At 37.8% G+C, this 13,657-nt stretch overlaps 1 protein-coding gene across 1 annotated transcript in view; it reads right to left on the bottom strand.

The window, feature by feature from the left end:
- Window positions 1-13,657, bottom strand: part of PRKN (parkin RBR E3 ubiquitin protein ligase) — a 671,877-nt gene that overhangs the window by 18,643 nt on the left and 639,577 nt on the right. The window lies entirely within an intron of this gene.

The following is a 13,657-nucleotide window of genomic DNA, read 5'->3' on the forward strand; positions in this document are numbered from 1 at the left end:
CAAAGAGCAGTTTGTGATAGTTTTATTCATTTTTTACTTTCAGACATGAAAAATATGATAAATTTTCCGTAACAAAATACAGTTGCAGAAGGCAACTGCAAAAATGCTGTCAGTTAACTTGTATTTTATGGCTTCATTAATATTAATACAGTTACTTTGCCCTTGGAAAAGAAAGGATTTGATGTTCAGTCAGGATTTAATACTTTTGCATAAATTTAATATTAGTAAGTGTTTAAAATTACTATAAGTAGTGTAATTACTAATAATAGTCACACTTTCTTTTCCTTCTTGTGCCAAAAAAAAAAGACTGGCAGATTGCTGTAATAACAAAAACAGCAGATAAACTTTCTACGTCTTTACGTATTTAAGACTTGCTGTTGTTACCCTTGAAAGATTCTTTGGTTGGAAAACAACCAACAAAAAGAATAAATCTCAAAGGTTCAAACCTACCCCTGCATTGAAAAAGAGGATTAGCAGGGAAATCCCCAAAGCACTTTCGGGATTTAGGCACTGGAAATTAATATAACCTGTGTGTGGGCTATTACAGGCTTTTGAATATCTATAAAAATGTATGAGATAGGCCCAAGCAGAAATCCTAAATCCAGTGACCTCAGAATAGGGGGTATTAAAAACCTCAACAGGGATTCAGATCCTATTTTTAAAATCCTCCTATGGTTATGATTATACAAACAAAAGGTAAAATCAGATCAAACTCTGGTCACTTCTGTGGAATTCAAACCCCACAGATGATATCTGCAGTGATGCTGAATAAAATCTATGGTGGTAAAATGAAGCTTCAGTCTCAGTTATTTCTGACTGGGCCATTTATAATGTTTTAAGTTTGGAAGTGGAAGCGGAATGTAGCTTTTTTTTTTTTTTTTGGATGAAAGGAAAATGAGTTTGTCATTTGCATGCTATGCTGCTTGGTTTTTTAGAAGTAAGATTTTACCATTTCCTTTTTCATAGCATTTCAAAGATTTGCTTTCCCTTGGATTAAGCACCACAGCTCTCATTCTCTCCCTTGCCTACTGAAAATGCCTTTTCTTTGGTCTCTGATAATATCTCCCTATAGTGCTTATAAATATTACTGTTAAAATTATCTTTCTTCCAACTTCAATAAAATACTCCCATTCCCTGCACAAAGCTTCAAGTTTGAGCTCCCTTCTTTTATTTTAAAGTTACTCCTGAACTCAGCTATTCCTTTTCTTTTTCACTCTTACCTCCTTCCATGTGTCTACACAGTAGAGTGCAGGCAAGTTTGAAGTGAGGCAGTCACACACAAGGTTTAATCTGCAGCACTGTAGGTGCACTGCTAGGGACTTCTGTGCAAGTGAAAACTCAAGCACACATTCAGATTTCTTACCAGCCTTCTGCAATCCATGTTGAAATCTGAACTATCATTTCTTCCCTCCTTCCCAATAGTTGTCACTATTGGCTTTGTACTGAAGACAGACCATGTTTTGGCCGAGGTGTGTCTTCCAAAGCAAACATTCACATCCAGACTAAAGACATCAAGTGAGGAAAGATGCACTCATACCTCTAGTACAGTGTTTCATTGGGTCTTCAAAATCACTTTCAAAATTTGTATCTAATGTCTACTTTGGCTCTTCTTGGTTTCAGCTTTAAAGTAGTCATTCCATGTCCCATACTTCCTTCCTGTAAAGGCGCTTAGGTACTGTAATTAAGATACCTCTGAAGCTTGTTTAACCTAAACAGAAAATCCTAATCTTCTCACTGGTTAAACCATTCATCCTCCCTCTCTCCTCCAGCCCCAAATCATATTCATTGCACTTTTCTGAGGATTGTCTTGTTTTTGTCACTAGTTATATTTGATTAATAATAGTATCATTGCTGTGCTGCATCAGCAAATTTTATTATATACTTCTGAATCACTGTTGAGTATTGAATCCTGACAGTTTTGCTGACAGTCCCTGTCAAATGCTGCTACCAATACCCTGCTTTGCAAAGATTCTTCATAGAAAACACTGCTTTCTGTGATCTGCCAGGTCTTAACTCCTCATGAGCAAAGCACGATGAGGCATCCATACTGCATCACCTGACAGCAATGAGACAATGCTGCTGCTCAGACCCCAACCACATCAGCTGGAACCCAACCCACTAAAACCTTTCACTGATATAATATGGTGATGAATTCCTTACCAGAATATTCTCTAGTTGGAGGTCTTACAAAAAGACTTGAAGAAATTGATTTTATGCAATTACTTTATCTTATCAAACATGTAATTTCATGATAGAATGAAATCAGTTTCTTCTGTTATGACCTGTCATCCCTGAGAATATATTGACTTATAAAATCCTATTAAAAAATACCACTTCTACCTTTTCTCTTTTTATCATTCCTCATTCAGTGGTGGCTGTCTAGACATTCCACTACTGGTGAGAATTATGAAAATTAAAAGCTACTGAATACAGGCAGGATCAACATCTTCATCAGTACTGGAGCAAAACTAGTATGCAAGTAATGCAAAGGCTCTTAAAAACCCTAACTATATGAACAAATAAAACCCACACATATCTCCTCAGTTTGCTTTTAAAATGCAGTGCTTACAAGTTTTAACTTCTTTCTCAGGTAAACAAGTACTTCAAGAAATCAACCTTCAATGAATCTACTCACTCTTTCTTCTAAAATCAAGCTTGAAAAACCAAACCAAAAGAGTGCTACATTGTAATTCATGCTAAGGCTGAAATAAACCACAGCAGACAAGTGTTAATTCTATTATTTACTGAGCTGCCAGAAAATGCACTTTAAGTGCTCTTGTAATGTGAGAAGGTTATAGTATAAAGAGAATCCCAGAGAAGCCATGTATAATCTAAGACACATATGGAACTTTACAGACATTTTTATGTCTTCAAAACCAGTTTGGTTATACATTACACATCAAAGCAAAATAAGCATTCTAAGATACTTGCACAGCTTTGATCAGCACAGCATCAGAACATCTTGGAACTGTAAGAAAACCTCTTTCATTGCATGCCAGTGAAGCAACAGAGGACTGCTGTAAGTGTTTCAGTGACTGAAGCCTAATTTGTAGACAACCTGGGCCACAGATCTCTAAAATCTGAGGATCTTAATTCAGTTAAGATATGTGTACCTAAATGTCACTGAGGATCCACACTAAAGGCACTTGTCCAAGATCATATAGCAGCAGTAAAGGAGATTTCCAGTTTTTAGACACTGGACTCCCCCAGTTGCCATCTCTGATCATACTGGTTTCATAAGGTCAAAAATTTGCTAATAGAGGTAATCAGTGAAGTATTTCTATGCTTTTTCCCCCATCTCTCCTGTAAATGAAAATATAATGGAGGAGTGCAACTAAGTAGCCACCGATCACACAGAATATCCTGATTTCCAACCATTGAATAGTTATATAGAATAGAGAAAATGTATAGTTGTTTGCTCTTTATCAGAATAACAGGATTTTTTTACCAGACTTTTTAACCTGAAGAGTGTTTTTTTAAGTAGCAGTACAAACAAAACATTGGATAGGTAAAAAATTATCTTCACTGGACAACAACGACATCTGGTCAAAAAGCTTCCTTGAAAATGTAAAATATTATAAGGCACCAAGTTCCAATCCTAAATGAACTCATGTAGTTGAACTATAGGCTGCCGAATGGAGCAAACATTTATATTGAAAATATAAGCATGCCTTATGGGAAAACAAAGCAATCAGGAAGTGACAAATAGAATGACCAAGTCATCTCTCTATAGTGTTTCCATTTAGAAAAACGTGGTTTCGAAATGCACTTTCAAAAGTATGTTATAGTGACTGAGAAGTACATGCAAAATTTTTAATTTTTTTCTAGAAAAGCCCCCAAACCCCAGATTTCACAGAAAAAGATTTTACCATGCTGCATGACTTTTCAAGTAAGACAGGACTTGGATCTTGGTGAGAATTCAGACCTCCATAAACACAAACTGAGTATTTTTTTACTCTGAAACTATGAACTTTGTTATTTATTTCCACCCAAAGTCAATTAAAACCACCCCTCACCTCTGCGAAGGTCACAGTCCTTGTAATGCTGCTGCTCTAAACCAGACATCTCTGATATTGAATTGACTTTGCCTCTGGCACTTTGTTATATCCAGAACGAAGTGTGAAACCATCATCCACACACTCTGTCTTTTGATATTTCTTGTCCTTACAGCAGGAAACTTTAAAAGCAGAATATTTACCATCTGGAGTAGCTATGTTTACTCAGAATTTGTGGCTTTGCCAATTGCCAGTTACAGAAAAACCTGCAAATACTACAATGAAGATAAATGCCACAGTAGAAAAAGCACTCATTTCTACTGACACCAGTTTTATCAGATATAAAGCAATTGCAAAGCATAGTAGTACTTGCAAAGTAATTTTGGTCTTTTGCCTTATAATAAAGTACACACATTTACTATGCATATTTCAGCTAAAATCAAACTTTTGTGAGGAGCATGACAATCTGTCAAAACATGGTTTCAAAAATACAGCTGCATTCTCTGTGCAGCTTTTGCAATCGAAGGGCAATTTGCCATCAATACTATAAGAGGCAATTTTCTATAAACATAAAAAGCTTTAAGTGCAGGACTGCATCAAGATTTCAATGTTTTCCTTTTGAACCTGAAAGTAAAAGTCTCCTTCCTGACTTCTGCAAAACAACCCATGGGCTCATTTCCTAAGATCTAGACGATGGCATTAACATCTGAAGCCTCTTCAATGAGTGCTGGCGAGTTTGTGCCTACAGTCAAACATACTGTCCTGGAGCTTGCCTTACATCAGGCAGCATTTAACCAAAAGGTAGGCTGGTTAAACTGACAGCATAAGCTCAAAAAACCTGTCCCAGACCTCCCCAAACCTAATTTGCTGATTTATATGGATTGCCAATCTTATTTCTGCTTGCCAGCCCCCTTGTTTGTTGCCTTGTAGTCTAAATGCTACAAGGGATAGAAAACAAAAAAGCAGGGTCAGACCCAGGTACTTCTCTCAGAAAGAGAAGAGGGAATGCTCTTTCCAGATTTCTCTAACCATACCCACACACTAGGGTATTACACAATCTTGTTCTTAATATGTTGGCTAGGATGTGAGACTTATTAGCCCATCCCAGAAAAAAAAGAAGGAAAAGCCCATGGAGCAGAGTTACTAACAAGATTATGTGGTACACTGAAAGTGTGAAAAACTGTTGTTGGTCGTGCTATTATGTGCACATAAGAGAGTCATGTCATGTTATCACTGAATGATCTACCTGATCGCTGACTATCCAAGAAAATGAGCTCAAACACTCCATGATTTTCAAAGCAGACCATGGCTTTGGTTGTCGAAACAGGCATAGATGACCCTGGCAGAGCTGCACAGCTCTAACTGGAAGCAGAACAATATTGTGCCCTGAAGCACTAGGAAGGGATGCCCAGTTAGATGCCAACCAAACTACTGCTGGAAAAGGAAGCCAAACAAGCTTAAACAAAGTAAGCAGCTGCCTACAGCAGCCTGCTGCTAAATCCTGCAAGGCATTTGTGTCCCTGTTACTTGCCTGTGCCAGAGCTGTGGACAGCAAGCAGAGAGAGCAAGGCTTCTAGCTTGTCATGTTATAGGGACTCTGACAAGACCTTAGATGTTAAACATTACTACTTTGGGGAGCTCTTCCTAGCCCCAGAAACAGCTGCTGCCAAAGAGTCTGACCCCTCCTTCAGGACCAGCTGTCACAGCTACTCATCCTCCTCTGCTCTTAATTCCTTTGTACCCCTTCTCCTCTCTGTCTTCTCATTTCTGTGTGGCAGTAGCCTAGACTCGTTCCTTCTTCAGGTGGAAAAAATGAGTTTTACTTGCAGGTTGCACTGCTGAGAAGCTTTGTGGTATCCTTGCTGGAAGTCTTATGGCCACACCAGTAATCTGTAGCTAATGCAGCTGTAGATTATTTGGGATCTGGACTACTCTCTACATGGTGATGTATTATGCTGGGTAGAGGTTCCAGCACTGCTTGGGGATGCAGAACTGCAGAGATCCCTGACTTCCTTGTGCAGTACAGACATGACAAAGGAATTTAATTAAGTATTAGGTTCTTGCTGGCCCCACTGGAGAGAAAAAACAATTGTGTATTGACTTAAATCTGTTCCCATTAAAGTAACTTTAGTAAGTAGTACAGACACCTAATCACATATATCTAGTGTATAATGTTTAGCAATTTCATGCCTGGATGACTAATAAAATGCAAAGTGGATGGAGGTTAATGTAAGATTTCTACAAATTATTTCCATAATAAATTACAGAGTATTTATATGAGGAAACATTGAAAAAAATCCCAGTATCATTGCCACCTTATAATTTAATGGAATGTCTCAGAAACTAGATACAAGGGATAAGGAGATTAGTAATTTATGAATAAAAGGAAAAATTTTAAAGCAGTTGGAGATGTAAAATATGTTAAACTGGGATTTTTAAAAGACTTTTTTGTAATCTAGTGCGTATAATTCCCTGGTTTATATCACAAAAGAAAGCAGCATTTCACTTAAAACTGACAAAAAGGAAAATAAAATATGAACAAAACTCTAACTATGTAATATATATAGACATAATAAAACAGAAACTATGTGTCTCTCCCACTTATGGTGGTAGAAATCCTCTGTCACTCGGTGGAACAATACAGTATTTACCCCAGATCAGATAAAGTTAGAGCATGAGTCACACTGTAAAGAAAATAAAGCTAGAGTGTATGTTGTCATCACTCAAATGGATACAAAGAAGTAGTGAAATTTTACATGGAAGAAAGCATTATTTTTAGGAACTAGGATGCAAAGAGGGAAAATGATCGTTTTCTTGAGATGCCTTTAGAAAGGGTGAGACAATGCATTTTATAACAAGTATAACTGAGTGGTTATTTTTTCCTGAAGAACATGCAACACTACAACTGTGAAGGAAAAACTTGATTGTTTTTTCAACAAATTGGTTGAAAGCTATATTAAAATATCACTTCTAGGTTTGAAAAAGATGTTTTGTTGCTGAATGCATATATCAATTCATAAGCAATGTAATGAGGAATGAATTTTACTGCCTGTGGCTTTAGCTCCTGCTTTAGCAGCTTTAGAGTTCTATTAATATGCCCTTAAAAAGTACAACAAACCTATTTCCATATGATAATACTGCTGCTCTGCATGCATGCCCTGGGCATTTGAGCATCTAGCTGCACATTTATATGTGCAAACAGACCTGGAAATCTGACGGGTTCATTTATGTGGTTCTTGAAATGAACTACTGAACACGCAGGCAGGGAAGCTGGTGAGAGCTAAGCAATTACCCAGTGCTTAATTCACATCCAATTGCAATAGAAATCAGGACACTCCTTTCCTTGAATGCTTTTTAAAATATCCCTAATGGAATGAAGGCACCCCAGATACAAACTTTTGTTCTGTGCTATTCGGACTATTCTTGTAACAATGTGCGAGATGTACATATTTTGTTCATATCCTGCTTGCTGGAATTCATCTACATTTAAAAAAGCCCACCCAGCAATATTGAAAACTTCCTGAGGATGGCAGCAGTGACACAGGAATCGACACAAACCGGCTTGGCTAAGCTTTTGCAGTCGAAAAAGATCCTTAAAAAATCGTAGTCAACAGCTATGATCCAGTCCAGGGTTACTAACAGCTGATACACGCAAAACCAGTCCTGACAAGAGAGTCTCATAAAGAAGAAATGGTATTCAGATGCACTGAAACACATAAAAAGGAGCAAGGGGCGTTACAAGGGCATTGCATCTTCACTTGAATCTGGTAACTGCTGAAGCCCTGTAAAAAGAAGACCCTTCTGAATATGACCATCGAGCAAATAAAATTGCATAAATAATGTATCTGGGATAACTGTGGTGCAGTTTTAAGTGTTTTATTGGGTTCATGCTATCTTCTATTTGTAGCACTTGCTTTTTAGAACTGTAAGCACATATCTGGTTTATGTACTAGGGAGAGCATAAAATAATGAACAGATCTGTGTGTCTCTGTGCTCTCAGGAAATGCCTAGCTTCTGCACAAGGGTCCAGTGAGTGTGCCTTCCCTCTTAGTGATCAGATTAAGGGCATTAGGATTTCTCTGAGAGAAATTTTGTTTGTTCGTTTGGGTTTCTTTTTTGGGGGGAACCTCAAGTCTTTATTTTACTTCTAATTTATGTTTGTCTTATGAAGAAGTTAATCTTTCAAAATTAGAGCATAATCTACAATCATCAAATCCAATCCATATGCTCTCCAAAGACCAGCACCACTCAGTTCAACAGCTGCTTCTTTCAAATTCTGGGTATGAACAGTACTTTACTGGAAATACTAAAAAACCCCCACAAAACCAAACCAACAACCCCCAAAACTACAAACAAACAAACAACCCCCTCAAACCCCCAAAAAACCAAACAAAGAAACCAAACCCAAAAAACCTAAACAACAAAACCCCTGCATGAGAGGATTCTAATTGAGAGTATCTCTAAGTCTGAATATTGACACTGAAAAACACTAAGAAACTTTGGACACATTTCAAAGATAGATGAAGACTTGGTGTTAAGCCTCAGTGTAAAATTAGATGTAGACAGACCTTGGAATTCCACCAACTCCAAGCTCTGAAGGATGGATTTAGACCAAGGATCTACAATTCCAATTAATCTGAAAGGGGAATAAACGAAAATAAATATTGTTTAGAAGTGAGAAAGAAATTGCAAGAATTTTTTTAAAGCCGTCATATTTGGTTCTTCTTAATGGAGAATCATCTTTGTAAAATGTTCTATAAACACTGCTGGAGAAAGCATTGCAATAACGATGAAAATATCATGCTTCATCTTTCAAGGAAAAAAAGCAGATGCTTCCTGAAAAAAAAGGCCTAATCAAAAAACAATGATAGCTGGACTGGTTTATCCCAGGAATACCCTGTCACAGTGCAGAGCTCCCATTTAGGATACCTCAATTTCTCTACTTTTTTCTTCGTGCAAAGCCTAGCTGTGTGGTTTCAAGTGCTTTTCTTTTGAAACAGGGATGTTTTTTCAAACTTATAGAATCTGTGCTAATTGCATTCACAGTGTATATACCTAGTCAATAATGTGACTTCTTGTCTGACCTTTCAAACTAATCCTTTTCTGGTTTGTTGATCCTCGACATTACTGTAAAGTAATTATACAAACTACCAAAAAATTATCCCTGAAATGTGAGCTCAGAATATTGCCTGGTTTACAGGAAATACAGTTTGGCACTTGTCTCAGCACCATTTTGAAGAACCACGCAATAAACCTTTTATTGCCAAAGAAACTCCATTCAGATTCTGAGTACATATACATGTGTGTAAAAACTGCAAATATTGTCCTGTATCAGCATATACTGACAGGTAGCAAGATCTCTGTCTACAAAAAATATGCTCCATAAATATTTCATGTTTATCAAGATAACTTTACCACTCAGCAATTTGTTTACTTTTCTTTGGATTTCTGACATCTACAAATCACCCAAGGAGCACTACATTTCTCTAATTGCCTGGGAGGCAGCACAGCCAGGCACAAGCGATCTAGAAGGTTTCTGGAGTGCATTGATGACAATCCCTTGACCCAAGGGATGAAGGAGCCAACAAGGGGACATGGTCTGCTGCGCTTCCATCAAGGAAGAACTAGCTGCATATGTGAAGACTGGATGCAGCCTAGGCTGCAGCAATTGATGGAGTTTGGAATCTTAAGAGCAGGTGACAAGGCAAAAAGCAGGACTATAAATCTGGATTTCAGGGGAACCTACTTTGGCCTATTTAGAACCAAAGAGTGCCATGGTAGCTGGCCCTGGAGAAAACAAGGGTTGTGGACAGCAGCTGATAGTCAAGGATCACCTCCTCCAGCTCAACGGTGGTCCATCCTGACCATCAGGAAGTCATCTAAAAATAGTAGAAGACCTGCTTGATAAATAAGAAGCTCCTGACAAAACTCAGACATAAAAATGAAACGTGCAAGGATCCAGAAGGACTATAAAGACACTATTCAAATGTAGGCTTAGGAAAGCCAAAACCTACCTGGACTCGAATCTGGTAAGGGATACAAAAGACATCAAGAAATTCTGCAAGTACATCAGCAACAAAAGGAAGACCAAAAAGGAAAGTGTGGGTCTGCTATTGAATTGGGTGTGGAATTTGGTGTGAAAGTACATGGAAAAAGCCAGTGCAGTCCTAGGACCCACAAGTAGCATAATTTCACTGCTACTAAACTATGATATGCAATTACACTCTGGATGGCACAACAAATAATGTTAAACCAAAGTGCAGATGTTCACCCTTTCCTCAGCACAGTCAGAAAAGCAGATGCAATCCTTAAATCCCAGGGAAATGTGTATCTGCATGTACATGAGTACAGAAGGACTCCAACCTCGAGCTTCTGAAAAACATGGGAGTACACCAGACCTCGGTATAAAAACAGCTTATGATTGATTAAAAAATATGCATGAAACAGTCTTGGTTCAAAAGATCCTCTGGGAGAAGGCAAATCTAACACAGTACATTTGAATACCAGTGCTGGCTGAAACAAAATTTGCCTGAAATCTAGGAAAGCATGAACCAGGCCCTCCAAGTACATCTAGGACATTCCTCTGCCTACCAACAGGTCTCGTTCTCAGAACTCTGAACTGGTATTTTTTAGTTTCTGGAATTAATGACTGTAATGGAAATTATCTAGGATTTTAGAATAAGCATGTATGGCTGAAGAATTCCTCATTCATGCACTGCTTCTAAGAAACCAATGTGATGGGGCTTACTGTTTGTTTTTAATAAGAAAGGGAGTTCAAGAATTCATTTTATGTGATAATTAGATTGTGGTCTGATGACCTGATTATATGTGAAATTTCTTGCTATCACGGCCAGTTCTTTGGCTTATGCAAATGAGCATGACTCCATTTTCTCCAGCCGAGCTACATTAATTTACAGCTGCTCAGGATCAGAGCCTACCTGCCTGTTTCTGACACCTAGGATATGAATTCATATGGCTGCATGGCACCAAGATTCAGTAGTCAAGCACAGCACATACCTAAATACTTCTCATTTGATATTCTGCTGCAGTAATGCACCTCCTCCTGGGCTCCCCCCCTCTCACTACTCTTCTTATTCATTCCCTCTAAATTTACTTTTCCCTTCTATTTCTCTAGCTACATTTACATCTTGACTCTCTTGATTGCATTCCTGAAACAAAATTCAAGCTATTCACTAACTGTTAAAAATTTTTTCCCCCATGCCTTTAAAAAACCTTTTGTCTTGAAGCTATCAAAATTGCTCTCTCTCATTTTTTTCCCCTCTCTTGCTCCTCTGCTCCCTCTCTCCCAGCACATTCATTTTCCTTTTGTTAATACCTGGAAGCATTACTCTTCTTTCTCACATTGCTCCTGAAGATAGAAAGAACCTCATAATTGCTATTAGAACTTCATAAAAGCAATAATACAACTACAACAATGCTCACAATACCACTATACCACCAACAAAGAGCAACACTACTGCCAAACACAAGGTGTTTGACATCTCTTCCTCTGATCCCCTTCCCTGCTCTCAAATGACTTGGAAGTAGCCACGCCTGGAAGCCTTCCAGCCACGAAGGCACATGACTTTGGTGGATTCATGAGATAGGAACAAAAAGGTATGTTTGGAGACATTCATCCTTTCTACCTCCCAAGGTACACCCTTCAGGCATTCTATGCAAATGAGCCAATGGTAATTAGGGTAGCATGAGCCAAGTTCTGTATTCAGGACCCGCATAGAAAGCAGATAATTAATCAAGGGGGAAATAAAAGGAAGAAACTTTGCTTTTTAAAAAATATATTATTCAGATATAACTGATCCTGAGGAAATTATTAATGTGTGTCTAATCCCCACTACTTAAGCATACATGTGGTTCGATTCTGTTGCTAATCACGGTATTTTGGTTTTTTTTGGGGGGGGGGGTTATTTTTGCACAAATTAAAGGAAAAAGTAACATACCCCTGGGTCACTCATAAATAGAAATGTATCATGATCCTTGAAATAATTATAAACTGGGGGGAAAATGTTGTAATCTTTTATCTTTTCCCCTCAAAATTCAAATTCCGTTGCTATTGGAAGTTTAATGCAAAGACAAGAGAAAATAGCTACAATTAGTGCATGACCCCACTGTAATTTTACAGTGGCTTTGGCTTCAAAGATAACCTACCAGCTCACACAGAAAAGAAAAAAAGGTTAGTTTTGCAAACTATCTTAAAAGCACTCAACAATAATGACTCCTAACCACTACAGCTCTCAGTTGTCTTACTGCTGTATTTGGGGGCTATTACTGTAGCTTGTTGATAAATAATGATCAGTAAGAAAACCTTGTTGGGAGGCTTCTGATGTCTTGCCATTGTGTGAAATATTTACTTCAACTGTGTGCAACAATCTCTTTCTGAGTTCAATCTCATTTTTGGATACATAGAAGGCTGGAATTTTTCTATAAGCAGTGAAACACAAAGAGGCAAAGCATGCCTGCTTGTACTGAAGTGGCAAAATCACATTTGTCAAATAGAGACGGACTTTAATTTGCTCCTGTAAGTTGTGGTATCTGGTATTTTCCCACTGGAGAATCAAGTGTGCATCATTTTTCTCAGCTGCTTTACGAGAAAATTTTAGTTCATGAAAACCTGGGAGGTATTAACAGGAAAAGGATGCAATATGACTTACAGTTCAAGTTATCTCTATTTTCCATTAACACAGAGTGCTATGGTTTTAAATTAAAAATGTTCCAAAGCTACAAAATTCAAGGTTTGTATCAACATTTTGTTCAGTCTCGTGTCCAAGGAACAAGTTGGAAATTAATCTCACCCTTAGGTTCAGCTCATTTTATACAGCCTCTGCTTGTGGACTCTAGCTCTTGAGCAGCCAGTGTCCACTTTCAGGAGTTTGTTAAATGCTCATCACTTGTTAAGATTAGATTCAAAAGTCAGAATTAACAACTGTTTGCTCTAGCCTGTCCAGGATGCTTGAACCATCTACCTGTCTGCTCAGTACACACATACACACACACACACCTCCCAGCAGAATAACATGACAGCACCTGTTCTTGATGAGACACATACAAGCTTCCAAGGGCAAACAACTTTACAAGATGCAAACCCATGTTTTTCCGTATTTATAGTATGTATATACCACCAAACCTATTAATATGACAGTAGATTAAAAAAAGAAATTTAAAGTCAAAGAATAATACACACATTTGCTGTTTTTTGAAAAGTCTTCCTCTAAAGAAAAGGAATTTCTCTGATTTTTTACAGATGCTACTGCTGCTGTGGGATCCAATTAGATGTTTTGTCTTGCATAATGAGTGCTAAAGATATATACACATGGCATTACACAAGGAATTAAGATGTATAATTGCATAATGGCTGCTAGGGATGCATACACATGGCATTACAGAAGGAATTAAGATGTATAATTCTTAATGAGAGCAATGTCTAATGCCTGAGAGTAGCAGGCTAGACATTAGGTCCGCACTAAGAAAGGCTTAATTTAAAGCATTTGAGCAGTCTCACTCAAATCGATCTCAAGCATAAGAGGATGTTTAAGCAAATTTTTTCATTAGGACTTTACTCCTAATGCACAGCACATTTATTTCATTCAGATTTTCTAAGAGCTTGTATTAGAAATATATAAAGCCAGGCAACTAAAATACGTGAT

The sequence above is a fragment of the Sturnus vulgaris genome, chromosome 3 (assembly GCF_052056855.1).
Source record: "Sturnus vulgaris isolate bStuVul1 chromosome 3, bStuVul1.hap1, whole genome shotgun sequence".
NCBI classification, from domain to species: domain Eukaryota; kingdom Metazoa; phylum Chordata; class Aves; order Passeriformes; family Sturnidae; genus Sturnus; species Sturnus vulgaris.